Here is a 14,646-nt window from a genome sequence, read left to right on the forward strand (position 1 = left end):
TTGCCAAAAAGACTGGGCATGTTCGTCAATGTTGTAAAAACTGCGCGTGGGAAACAAGACAATAAGGAAGGGACAGTGCTGGCGTGGTCCTATCTCTTCCTTTTTGTCTTGTCTCTAACGCACAGTTTTTCCACCTTTGAAATGCCGTACCAACTAGCCCTACAATACGTTGTAGAGAGCATGTTTATTTTTGTTGATTTATTTCCACCTATCCTGTACATTTTATGGAAAAAAGAGCAAAAGACGATGCCGATGGTCCGGTTTTGCATTTGCTTGTTTGAAAACAACCGACATAGAGCTGTGATTAGAAATCATGTGGTGGGTTCTATGCCAGCAGTGTAAATAAGGCATAGCCGGTAGACACTGACATCACATTCTGCTCGAAATCTCCACCTATTCTTTCCTATATGTGCTCTACTCTTCAAACAATCCTAATATACCATCGACATTCGCTCCTTAAATTCGCTTTCGCCAAATTTGTTTGGAGGAGGCAACGTCGACAAGGAAGGCCATTTGGCAAAAACACTGGGTCTGGTAAGGCAATAAAACGGTTGCTCTATATAAGCGGCTCCACTATTATGCAGTTGATTCAAACTATTGTAAAACAATTTATCGGGATTCGAGCGCAAATGGTTCTCAAATTTCGCTTGCTTGGTATTTCACTGACAAACTAAGCACGATGTAGAGACTGCTATTTGTGCAAGGGGATTTGTTATTTTGCTTCCTAACTATTAAACCTTCAACGCAATAGTGTTCACTGCTTGCGTTCCATTAAGCACATGTTTCAACAAAAATATTCATGACCGTCGTGAAACGCCATGAATGTACAACCACGTTCAATTACGAAATATCACAGCACAAGGTCATTTAGGGTACAGCGATTTGTGAGGGCTCAGTTTTTGAAACTTCGGTACTTCCGATATACATTACGTGCTCGATGGGATAAAGCAGACAGAAACTGTTTTAGGATTGCAGTGTTTTCCAAAAACATTATTCCGTAGTTACACAGAGGATGAAACCTTCACGACTACTGAACGGGTCGCTAACTGCGTTACTCGCCAGTATTATTTCTGTTTACAACTTCAGTGGGAGCTAATTGGTGATGGCAATTATATATCTCACACAAGTTTGGTAAATTCAATCATTTATTGTCCAATCGGGTTCATGGTGTGTCCCACCATAGCAGTGTTTGCTTCAACAGTAAACCAAGCTTTTACTTCTGCGAGGAAGAGTCTTCGGCCCGCGCCATGGCATCTTCTGCACGGAACATGATTCCGCCGGCTCCACCAACTCCACCTCCTAGAGCAGTGCCCGGGGTAGCAAGCACGGCTGCAAACGAAGAAGCATTGGCATAAGAAAGATTTTCCTACACAAACTTTTCGTGAATGAGTTTGGCGTGTGGGATCTGAAACGGGAATTTCGCTCCAAAGTTACCTGACTTGTCATGTCGCCTAAACACAATCTTGAAAAACCACTTTGTATCACGCGTTGGTTATTCACCTGATTGCCTTCGTCACTATATTGGCGGTGAGATGTTTGAGCGCGCCCTCCCGCCCCCCTCCCTGGCCAGGACATCAGATTAGGGACTCGCGCCGCTGTCTTCTGCTAGACTCCACTTGTAAGCGGCAGCAGTGCCTGTGATAGAAATCACCCGCTTTGATGGTTTAGTGTACTGAAAAGCGTACTTCCAGTAATTCGGGTCTTTTTTTCAGCTCATTGCAGCTCTGAATAATTTCAAGTTGTATCCCGCACAAGCTTGCAACACACGAGGAGAGAGAGAACAACTTTCTTCGGAGTATCGGTCAGAACTTTGACCATCACTCGTCCTTTCTAGCTTATTTGCGAGGTACAGTGCTCAGTAACTCCTCGATATGTATTCAAAAAGCGTATGCTTCCCTACAGTATTTTTGAGATTCTCTAATGAAGCCTTCAAAGTCTAATGCTACGCACCAAGCAGTGGGCTCCTACTCACGCATCGCACAGCAGGAAATAAAGCGGATGTCTTCTATTTCTTTCGTTATTGTTTGAGTTGTATCAAATGAACGTTCCTTTTTTTTTCCTGTGCCCAACACATAAATGTTTGTGCACCGTCACAAACACCTGATTAGGAAGTTTGGGGAAATTGGGAGGCTCACAAAGATCTTGTGGATATTTTCTTCAGGATGTATGTAATTCCCTTCTTCACAAAGCGGCTTTTGTTATGGCTGCGTGCAAGAAGGTGCATATTCGCAGCGTCCATTGTTTATTCCCATGCAAATACAATGAGAAGGTTTGTGCTACGCCACCGCGATCGCGCCTCAGGCAAAATTGTCCAGAGTACTTGAAGGTGGCTTTTGCGCTCCGAATTGCTATCGTAACCATCGTTATAATAACGAACTGACTTTCAACAGGAACAGATATGGCATTATTACAGTGTTGAAGGCTTGATGTACTCGCTACCGAAACGAATAAATAGTACACGTGCCGGTTTCTACTAGAACAAGAATCGAGTCGTTCCGGTGTCCGCCCCTAGGCGAGACAATTTGTGCCTGTTGGTGGATCTTCCTATTCCAATTATTAATAAATATATGCATACATTTATCGAAATGGATAAATATGTCCGAGCAGCTCATTATTGTTTTCCAACCCTTCCGGGCGTAAAGAACAAATCCTGATCTACTCGGGATGGTGTTATGTGAATTGAAGAACATTACGCTTACTTTGTTCTCCTAGAGTGCCCCGCCCAATAACCAGCTGGAGTTTAGTGTTAAATAAAGTTTTCTTCTTCTACTTCTGCTCCTCTTCCTCTTGAGTGCACTTTTACTATAAGGCGTATCTGAATATTGGGACGATATGGCGGTGGGAAATTTCCCGAAATATACTTCCAGTTTAGAATAAACACTGCTCTACTGTATTTGTACCGTAGACGTGATTCGTTGTGCTCAATATTATAAGCCTTCATTTAGTGGTTAGAAGACTGGCATCAAATCAGCACTCGCCTATACACACATTAGGTTATTTGGAACTCAACGTACTGTATTATGGCCCATTGTGCATGGCGGCATACTTTTATGCTACGACAACGTAGAGTGATTCTATGCAATATATTAGAACGTTCGGTGAGGTGCAAAAACTCTTTTACCTTGCATACAAATACCGGGAATTGTAATACGTTCTGCTGAAGACGACAGCGCAGAAGGCCTAGATTTTAGAAGGGTATGCTGACGGGCCAGTTGGTACATTGTTAAACTAAGAAAAACAAGGCAAACGACGGGACGAAGAAAGGTAAGACTAAACCACAGGCGCCGAAAAACAACTGAGCGCTTTATTGCAGCAGAAAACATCTATATAGAATAAGGAAAACAACAGAAGGACCGATAATGACGTAGGAGATATCACATCGAAAAAAAAAACGCGATATCTCGTAAACATGAACCGCCACGTGCCGATACAAAGTCTAAAGGTCAAGATAGGAACAGCATTTCCTTTTCCAGAAGGGAAACTGATGCCTCACTAATACAAGCACCTCCTTTCTTTTTGATCTTGTACGCTTCAAAGATTTCCCGTTCTCTTCGTCCAGGTTACCGCGCGAGAATCACGCAGTCATGGAAGAGGGGGGCGCAGCCGCAGGAAGCGCAATGCGTTGCCAAGGTGGTACTTGATGACGTCCTTACATTGTTGGCATGCTCCCTCAGGCGATCATTGAGGCAGTGGCCTGTCTGCCCGATGTAAGTGCGGCCACACGGTGACAAAGGAATTTCATATACGACGTTTTCCACACATTCAACACAGCGTGTCATGTGATTTTTCACGCATGTGCTTGCCTTCGGTGTTTCAGCATTGACCCGCTTGCATGTTCGGCTCGTATTTTATGCACCTAAAAACTGAGCCGATTATGCAAGCGGGTCAATGCTGAAACACCGAAGGCAAGCACATGCGTGAAAAATCACATGACACGCTGTGTTGAATGTGTGGAAAACGTCGTATATGAAATTCCTTTGTCACCGTGTGGCCGCACTTACATCGGGCAGACAGGCCACTGCCTCAATGATCGCCTGAGGGAGCATGCCAACAATGTAAGGACGTCATCAAGTACCACCTTGGCAACGCATTGCGCTTCCTGCGGCTGCGCCCCCCTCTTCCATGACTGCGTGATTCTCGCGCGGTAACCTGGACGAAGAGAGCGGGAAATCTTTGAAGCGTACAAGATCAAAAAGAAAGGAGGTGCTTGTATTAGTGAGGCATCAGTTTCCCTTCTGGAAAAGGAAATGCTGTTCCTATCTTGACCTTCAGACTTTGTATCGGCACTTGGCGGTTCATGTTTACGAGATTTCGTGTTTTTTTTTCCGATGTGATATCTCCTAGATCATTATCGGTCCTTCTGTTGTTTTCCTTTTTCTATACATATGTTTTCTGCTGCAATAAAGCGCTGAGTTGTTGGTCAGCGCCTGTGGTTTAGTCTTACCTTTCTTCATCCCGTCGTTTGCGCTGTTTTTCTTAGTTTAGCCTAGATTTTGTTTTGGTCTTGCATTTTCGCTGTTTTTTGGTTATTAGCAGCTGCTTGTCCCTTTGTTCGAAAGAGTGCTGAATGCAGAAGCTGACGCCTGGCTCCGACCATGGCCGCTAGATGGGAGGGTATGTAAGGTCTAGCGGCCTTGCTACGACTCATCACGCTCAGCACAGGACCGGATTCTCAAGAAATGGGGCAACTCCGGCTATGTTTCTTCTGTAGCGGTGTCTAAAACTGTACTCGAAATTACGCCTTGAGTTAGTGTATGCGATTTTAAGTCTATTATTATGATAAAATGTTACGGACGCGCAAAATCTGGTGCGGACAAGCATCAGACGTGAACCGAGCCCAAAAAAATCAGCAGGTAGAACGAGCCGGCGTGAAGCAGACGACAAATGCGAGAATTCCTAAGCCGACGTCTTGGAGGCGCTCTTCACAGCGCCGCCCGTTGTCGTGTTCAACGTCAATAACTAGCTAATCTGGAGTTACCAAAACCCTATTGCTGAAGGACGTGTCCAAGTGGCCAGGCTATCGGCCACTTTCACTTCACCAACATTTACATGCACGTAGGGGATTGAAATATTTCGTATATTCACGACCAGCTCTGGTCTCCAGTACCAGTAAGAAGTTGATTTCTGGAGCTTTGTTTGAAAAAATCAGATTCAATTGACAGACGTATGTAACGGCACGAGATTTGTTAGACTAGTAGGTATGGAATTCACTTTGGTACGTGTAACCTAGACTACAAAGACACCGTACTGCCGCAGGAAATAAACGTTTGTCTGGGAGATTTTCACTGTATTTGCTTCCACAAGTGCGGCATCATAAATATTTAACGGCGACAAAATAACTGTTAAAAATAATTACAACAAAGTGATTTTGAAATACACTAAGCCCTGCCACAGGAAATGAATATCTGTGCTTTATTGTGCCCTAGGGAAGCAGAGGAGCATAATTCATATCCTACTTTTCTGCTGAAATATGCACGGGTGATGTGTTGACGATTTTTTGAATTGAAGAATATCCCGGGGAACCCGGTGGTTATTGACGGCAACCTTCTGCCGCCACCTTCCTTACCGTGGAGGCATTTGTTTCACAAACGCAAACTTTGAATTACCGGTGAACTCCTCAACTAGCTTTTGGTCAGCCCGAGGGAATAACTGCAGCTGTTAACGAAATGTTGATAAATATGCTGATCAAAGTGACAAAGAACACCGCTGATCTCATCTATCCGTTTTGTAAATTTTAGTTCATGGTAGCGGAAAGGTTGATACGCAGTAGAGGAAGGGAGCGAAGCGGGTGTGCCACAGCCCCACACTAGTCGCGATGCCACGCTTTGAGGCATAACGCCGTCAGAAGGTATCCCGTGCGCGATGTGAAGAGTGTGGCGTTCCTTCCCCAGTAGTAAAGCCGAAATATGTTTACCTAGCATTAGGCCCTAACATATAAATTGACGCCTATGTAACAGGTGGAAGTTAGATTGGGGTCCACCGGCACCCATTTAAAAAATAAGGTACTACTATGTAGTGTTAGCGATTTACGTCATATAGTATGCAAGCAAAACGTGGCCCTAACGATTGCTTGCCCGGCAGATACCGTCGCTCGTTTCTGTTTAACTGGCGAAGTGATGCTTACAAACCTCAATAAAACCTCAGTGCGGTAATCTACCGGGCCATATAAACATAAATGTATACTATAGCTGCTGTGTTTACTGCAGACATTGTTGAGGCTTGCAGTACTTGCATACATCAGTGACTTACAGAGCTAGCCCCTCAGGTGAACCATAAAAACCCGTGCTCCTACTTGGGACTTTCCAAGCGTACTTTGATGTTCAGCAAATGTCTACCCTTGCAAACTAGCGCAGGCCCACCTTGGGTTATTGGGAAGGGCTTTATAAGCAGGAATTCACGCTTTTTCTACACAATACATTGTTCCAGGAGAAGACAAGCCGTTCAATCAAAACATTTCAGGCAAGTCTACTCACTCCTATTTCATTTTATTCGGATAAACAGGCCTTGAGAAGCTAAAAAGTGCCTTACAGTTTTTCCAGGTATAGATCTGGTTCATTTTCAATGTTGCTTTGCAGATATTTGGTACGAAAGTAAAAACACATAACCAATGTTGGTCCACTTTTCTTGTGCTTGACAAAAAAGAGGAATAATGCTATCTACTCGAAAAACCTCCGAATCACCTTCGATGAAGAGCTACGTAAAAAGTGCACTGTTACCCAGGATGATGGCAACCACGACCAGAATCTGGATTCCAAGGAGGCGGAACATGGCGGTATGGGTGGCTGAAATAAAATAGAGTTTATTGAAAATGGTAATATTATGATTAGTACATCACGCTCCCGTAAAGCTTATTTCAATAACTTTCAGAGCTTCTGAAAAAGGACTGCACGAACGTCTGGACAAGTCAGAAGTCGGATGATGATTTGTTAACCAGGGATCAGCCCCATCAAGTCAGATTGCGGTATATGAGACTTTTGTGAGGGCCGTGTTCTCGCGCAATAAGGAAAATTGATGCTGATGTTTCACGGCAAACCCCGGATTCCTCAAGGTAGTTAAAGGTAGTCGGCATTTTTTTCATGAATTTACACCGGAGCTGGGCGTCGCGTTTGTTCGCCTAAATGAAAAATTCGAACGCAAAAGCTTCATAAACCAGCGCTAAATTTGGGAACTATTGTTTTAAATGCTGAGAAATGTACGCAACATGCTTCGGGTCACAGTGTACATTTGTAGTTCCAACTTCATGAAAAAAATATATATGCGGGAGTTACATGAAAGCGCGTCTTATTTTAAAAAATAATAAGTGAAGTTATGTTTGGTCTTTAAGGATTATTGCTACCGTAGTGAGTAATACCTTACCGAGTAGCTTCAAGAAGGATTCGACAATACGCCAGGCGATGTTGGGTGGTTTTATATAGGGGAATCAGTGACCTATTCTCTTCTTTTACTCAGAGTCCTCTGCTCAAACGGGCGAAAGAAGGCAATATATGGTTTTCTCTTTAGCTTTCATAAATCACAGATATAGAACGGAAGTTTCCAATTAGCGTGTTTGAAAAACAGGGTAATTGAAAATGTAAGAACACTAGAGAAACGATTTCGGGAATTTTGTTTATTTAGTACTTAACCTAAAGTTCATTTGTCGATTTCCGACGGGAAAACGAATACGGCAACATACGGCCAAAACCTCATCCGTATTACCTTCATTTCATCTTTCTGTGACACACGCGTCTCAAATTGGACGACTAGCAAATTGCTTTCTGCTGCGCACTACCTCGTTCAAGTGAGCGCAAGTAGAAATTACCCAGTACGACGAATCGCTCTTATTGTTTCGTGCTTCCACACATGTAGTAGAACATCAAAGTCAAGTACCTCTCTAAAAAGCAGTATTTGTAGCTGCGTATCACTTTTGCGGAAAGCCCCTTCTTTTATGAAAACTGGACATCACATGAAAATGCGGCATCCGTCCTACATTTATTCTTTTAGGTAGTATTTTGAGTGCATATTGCGTACTAAATTATTCGCCCAAATGTCACTGCAATACATGACGTGCGTACACGTTGCACTAATGCCATAATTTAAAGGGCAGTTTATATACTCAAAGTACCTGTAGTTTTAGAAAGCTGAGAAAGCAAGCAGCTGTTTAAAAGCAGGCCTCTGTACCCCAGCGTGCTTACGTACTTGCTTGAAGTAGGAAAGCTTGAACCTGCTTTACACGAACTCCATCGATTGCATGTCTTTCTATTTTAAGTTTTCTAGCACCAGTAGCACGAGTGCTCAAAAGTTAAGACAAATAAAAAATCAACTGAAATTTTAATATCTTTGGTTGCATTGTTCTGGCCTCTCTGAAAAAAAGCTCGAACAACAGATTGACGAGGCCAAAGAGCCGTAATACCCAAGGAAAGAGCCACACTTTAAACATCTAATAAAAATGTGCAGTGTTATAATAGATAAAAATTGTAATCGTTTGCAAGGATAAAAAAATTACTGCCAAACATAGACAACCGCATGGTTTATAACGAAGAAATTCAGTTTTACAAGTACATTGAAATGTATCTAACCTAATATATAACTATGCAGACATAAGCTTCATGGTCACTATTGGCAAATAGAAACCAAAATAGGAGATGCAACGCATTTAATGAACAAAACTACAGACATACCAATAACTATATTGGTCGCCGAGGCAGAGTCTTCGAAATTGACCAGGTTCGAGTCTCTCCAATAAACTTAACTTACGTCTTTTGTTGCAGATATACGGCAGTCTACTTCAGTGATCGTACAAAGCGTCTGCGGCAAAGAGCTCTGATACACCGTCCTAATTTTGTTACATTTCACAAGTTACCACGACATGACCGGTAGCGGGCAGCCAGAAATGTAGTTCGTACAGAAGGCGGTTATTAAAAATTTGCTGAATGCTGCGGAGTACGTTTTAGTGGAACAAAGGTTTAGTGGGGTGAAGACATGTCACCTTGTAAATTCACCTGAACACTTTTTTTAAAGATAAAGAGAGTATCAAAATTCTTTTAATTGTCATTCCCCACACTAGCGTGCAGTAGCTCAAGTGAGACCTAAAAAAAACGGTAACGTTCCAGTTTCACTGAGGTAGGAACCTTCACGCGGCATCGGTATATCGCAAAAACTGCGCGGGATAGCTTTGCGGCCGAATCATCTGTGTAAGCTTCCCATGTCATGGGATTGAAAGTAACACGAAAAAGTAATTTATGTGAATGGAAGATACTTATAAAGGACTTCTCCAAATAAGACCGCCCATCACAGGTATGCGTGTGTTTATGCAGCAAACAATATGCTTTTAAAATTTTCGCGTTAATTGCAAATTGAGTTTTGTTATTAACTGCCTGCTTTTTTGCAGTACCTCCAATCTTTTTTCGAATATAGGGAGAAAATTTTAAATAATACGATTAGACCTTATGTGAGCAAGAAGGACTTTCTTGGAAATTCAACACAGATTCAAGACACACAGTTCGACTAATCCTGAAGAAGGCCTAGGCTGAAGTTCCATGCAGTGCTTCCAAAGCAGATAGATGGTAATATTGAAGCTTTCAGTCACAGACAGCTAAGTACGCTCCACCGGTTGTCTACGCTAGTTGCTTTACATACTCATCATTAACCTATGGACCAGCAGGTTCATCTTCTTCATGAGCACCATGTCACCATCATCATGGATTCGTAGGCACGGAGGTCACCGCCTGCAGGTTGCTGCGAGGTCGGAGTGAATAAACGATGCACGATTCAGTGGCCTCAGTGTGGCTTGGCTGGTTATTATTGACTTGTCAAACGCATTGGAACTTATACTATAATATTCAGTCCTTCTATACAAACAATTTAAGTATGTGATGAGTGGAGCGGCCTACAATTTGTTTAAAATTCATCTTGCAAATAAAACAGAATATTGTCATTAGAAGAAGAAGAAAAAAGATCTGCGTCCAATTTCCGTTGAACAGATAGAGCCAGCTGCACGGTCTCTTTCATGGCCGACATCGTTCACATAGTGTATATAAATCTCTCGGATCTTCCAGGGTTTATTTCGTGTTTCCTGTCCCGCCCCCCCCCCTCCCCCCGAAGAATATGCATACGGAAACGGCATAAATCTTCTGTACAACGGAATATGGCAGCATATTTTTTTGTTCTCTATTTCAATACCTGCTATTATGAATTGTATTGCAAACTTGTATTTTGGGCTCGGAGAATAACAATATTTATTTATTTATTTATTTATTTATGTATTTATTTATTTACTTATTCATTTATTTATTTATTTATTTATGTATTTACTCAATTAGGCTTAATAGCCCCAGTCGGGGTATTACACGAGCGATGGGCATATTTAGCAACCGATTAGCGATTCAATAACAGCCTTGAACAGGTGTGGGTTGGAGTGGTTGGTGCACGCTGAAAGCAGGCACGTTGTTCCAGTCCCGTACGGTTGCAACAAAAAAGGAGAGAAGAGGTGCAGTAGTTTGTGACGGCGTTGGATAAAGGGCTCGGTGATGGTTTGTACGGCTGGACAATTGATGAGCAGGAAAAATAGCTGGAACGTAAAAGGAGCGTGATAAAGTTTATGAAAAGGGCAGAGTCAAGATATATGACGACGTGATTCTATTGTTGAGGTGGCCAGGAGCTTTAAATTCGGAAACGCTCAAAAGATAAGAGGACTTACAGTGGATGAACCGGGCTGCACGATTTTGCACAGATTCGAGTAAGTTAGATGGATTAGATTTATTAGGGTCCCAAATCGAGCATGCGTACTCTAATTTAGGGCGAACAAATTTGGTATAAGCTAACAACTTCACCGATGAGGGAGCAAGTTTTAAATTCCCAAGAACTAACCCAGTGCACGATTAGAGGAGGATGCGACGTTGTTAACGCGAATGGACCAGGTGAGGTTGGTCTAAAATGTTACTACGAGGTATTTATAGGATCCTGCTAAGATTATGGGCCGGAAATGGTGTCAGTCGCTTGCTGATAATGTTGCCTAGGGTGGAGTGATACTAGTGAGGTATTATGTGCGTTTAAATAGATTAGCCAGTCGTTACAAGATGATTCAATTAGGTTTATAAGGTCGTTTTGAAGTATAGCGATATCAGTATGGTTTTTAATTGGACGGTACAGAACGCAGTCATCAGCAAACAGGCGACTATTTGGTGAAATGCTAGCTGGAATACCATTTATATAAATAAGTAAAAGTAGGGGTCCGAGTACTGTGCCCTGTGGGACACGAGAGATTAAGGGAAGGTGGTTAGATAAATGGTTGTTACTGTACACAATTTTTTGCCGATTGGTTAGAAAACTACGAATCAAGTTGAACGTCGATATATTATTGTTTAAGCAAGAAAGTGTGAGGAATAGTCGTTGATGCAGAACTTTGTCAAAGTATTTTTCGAAGTCTAAAAAAGCGCATAGGTGGGTATACTTAGGTCAACGCTGGGACTGATATCATTGTAGAATGAAGCAAGTTGCGTGTCGCAGGATACTCCTGAGCGAAATCCATGCTGACTATGATGAAAGAATATGTGGCGGTTTAATAACGTGACGACGTTAGGGTCAATCACATGTCCCATCACATGGCCAGCTGCTACTGAGCGAGATGGGATGATACCTGGTAGGATGGGATGAAGGGTCCTTTTTAGGGACTGGAACAATCTTACACACTTTCCAGTATTCCGGCACCACTCCTGATGATAGTGATTGCGGAAAAGTATTGCATATCACACTGACAATCGGTTTTGTGTATTTTAGCATTTTACGTTGATGCCATCGGCCCTAGAAAAAGATGTAAGCTTTAATGAGTCGATGAATTTAGCAATGCCCTGTTGAGAAAACGTGATATCCGGCATCATGTCGTAATCGTGATGACGGAAAGGAGGTAAGTTGCCGTTTGGTTCAATAGTGAACATGGAAGAGAAAAAGAAATGATTCAGTTGTTCGGCAGCTTCATTGCCGGGGATCGGTAAGTTAGGATCATCAAACAATGCTAGTGGTTGGGAATTGTGAGGGTTGATAACGCTCCAAATTTTAGCGGGGGTTTTGTCAGCATAGCCGGTAAATTCTGCGAATAAAAACAACGTCTTTCTTTTATAGCCTGAGCACTGAATGCTTTTTCCGCAGCGTAGTAGTTGTTCCATGCACAGATGTTATTAGATCGTTGTGCTGATCAAAAAAGCCTTTTCTTTTGATTGTTGAGTCGTTGTAACGTGGCTGTGAACCATGGGGATGTCTTTTATTCGGTCACGGTAATGGTTGGCACGTATTTTATGAACAGGTCATGAATTTTATTTTGGAAGAGTAACCAATTAGTTTCGACAGGGGGCTGCGAAAAATCGGCTAGGAGGCAACTATCGAATTCTGCGAATTCATCGCTTAGGGCGGAATAGGTTCCTTTGTTATACAATGTTATCCTTTTATTTTTTAGACGAGCGTGTTAGTTGACAGTGCTAGGTACTATGGATCACTGAATGGTCACTTAAACCAGGCAAGAACGTCATCTCGGAAACCTTGTCAGGCTCTGAAGTCAGGATAAGATCAAGAGTATTGAAGGAGGCAGCGTTCTTACGTGTGGGTTGAGTGACGAGTTGCGTTAATCCAAATGTTAGGCATGAGTTGGCGAATTTGCTTTCAGGACCATGTTTGGCGGATGTGCTTGCCGGATTGTTCCACGATATTGCTGGAAAATAAATCCCCGAAGAGAAGTACCGGATAATGACGGAACGTTTTAGTTACAGAGCCTCGTGCAAATTGGGCATAAAAAGAGGGTCAAGGCCGGGAGGGCGATAACAAACTCCAATGATCGTGGGGGGATAGGAAGCACTGCAGAGTAAGAAAGTATTTTCTAAAAACCAGGATATACTAATTCATGTACATTGAAGGCTTTTATCACTGCCTATCAGCACTCCACCTCCATGTTTGTTAATACGGTCACGCCGAAAAATGTTGAAGTCCTGGAAATATTGCAGCAACTCTGAGTCTGCTATTGAAGGGTTTAGCCAAGTTTCAGTTATTATGAATAAATCTGACTCTAATGAGCTAATTAGGGTTTGTAGGTCATCACCTTCCGGAATAATGCTTCTGATGTTCGTATAAAAAAGGAGAATGATTTCCTGATTGGATTAGTACTTCTGCGGCCTATGTGTTTAAAGGGCGCACAACGATTTTGTTAGCCTTATGATCGTAAACGCAAGTTTTCTTGCCGGATATCAGCTTGTAATGACGGCGTTTATGATTGCTGCTGTGCCCTTCCAAATTCACCGAGAAGTTTCCTCGCTTTAAGTGTGTCAGGTGAGCAGTCCTTGGATAGGAGCGACATAATGTAGTTCGAACCTCTTAGCTTGCGCCCACTCGAACGAACGTTCTCTGTAACGTCAAAGTGTGCAAATTTATGATGACTGGTCTGTTTTGGTTAGATTGATATTTACCTAAGCGATGTGCCCTTTCAAACACCAATGCATCAATAGTGATGTTTTATTCTTTGCTACAAAATTGGAGCACTCAGGCTTCCGATTCCGCCCAAGTCTCACATTCGCGATTTTGTAAAACAAAAAGAACAAGGTTCAATCGACGTGCTCAGTCTTGAAAGTCATGCAGCTTCGTCATGACTGCAGTGACATATTCTGCATTGTGGTGAGAAAGCTTACCGATATTGTCTAATTGCGTTTTCATACGCACAACTGATTCGCAGTCTTTTTCTATTTTAGTTAGTCTATTGTTCATGTGCTTGATAGAATCATCGTTTTGGAACAGTTTCGTCTGGACTGCCTTAAGTTCTTGTAGCATTGCAGCTTAACCACACTGGTGTCCTTAAGTAATGTCATAAAGTCACTCGACTCTAGCGATTCGCTATAGTCGAGTACGCTAGAGCGAGTGGTAGGACCGGTGTTCAGTTCAATGTCGCCTGACAAAGCTAGCAATTGCTTAATGACATGCGCACAATCAAGCACACATTGAAATATTGAAATCAAGCACAACAGGGCCGCGTAACGAGTACGATGTGAATACAGTGAGTATCGATTATTTACCTGCAGGACAAAAAGGCGTTGTAGGTAAGAGGCCGTGGCCATAGCTGTGGTGTTGCCAAGACCATTTTTCTTCAATGCTGTTCCGGAATAGAATTAAACAACAAAATAAAAGCCTCCTTGACTCATTCACTTTGACCGGGACAAACCACCTACCAATAAGTAAGAAAAAACAACGTTCGTTTTGTATTTCTGTAAAAGCAAGCACGTAGCTGCAGTATATGTAAACATTGGCAGTGCACTACAAGCGGTATATTCACGAAAATCCTTGGAGTAGTTTTTTTTAATGCAGTGAATACAGAACGAGAACATTCACAATCTGCAAACAAAATTGTCATCTGAAATTGTAAATATTGTTACAATGAGGTATTTATTTATTCATTCATTCATTCATTCATTTATTGTTTGTTTCTTTATTTATTTATTAATACTGCAATCCTCATTACAGGGACTTTAAAGGGTGGTTACAGAGATACTTTTTACATTGCTGGACTCAAGAATATACACAACAAACAAAAAAATACAACAGCAAGATATGAATAATCAGGTCAAATTTTCAGCAAATAATAAGGTCGGCTCTGAGATTTCGTAACTTTTTAGTTCATTTTACCGAGTTACGGCA

General features: G+C 42.2%; 1 long non-coding RNA gene across 1 annotated transcript; it reads right to left on the reverse strand.

Moving 5' to 3' along the window:
* Positions 1-1,127: 1,127 nt before the first annotated feature.
* Positions 1,128-7,449, reverse strand: LOC144164943 (uncharacterized). Its single transcript, XR_013321260.1, has 3 exons — positions 7,357-7,449; positions 6,717-6,782; positions 1,128-1,329 (listed from the first exon to the last, which is right to left on the reverse strand). It is a non-coding gene; the product is annotated as an uncharacterized LOC144164943 (long non-coding RNA).
* Between the last annotated feature and the right edge of the window lie 7,197 nt (positions 7,450-14,646).

The sequence above is a fragment of the Haemaphysalis longicornis genome, unplaced genomic scaffold (assembly GCF_048455015.1).
Source record: "Haemaphysalis longicornis isolate Haplotype H1 unplaced genomic scaffold, Haemaphysalis longicornis Haplotype H1 scaffold_14, whole genome shotgun sequence".
NCBI lineage: Eukaryota > Metazoa > Arthropoda > Arachnida > Ixodida > Ixodidae > Haemaphysalis > Haemaphysalis longicornis.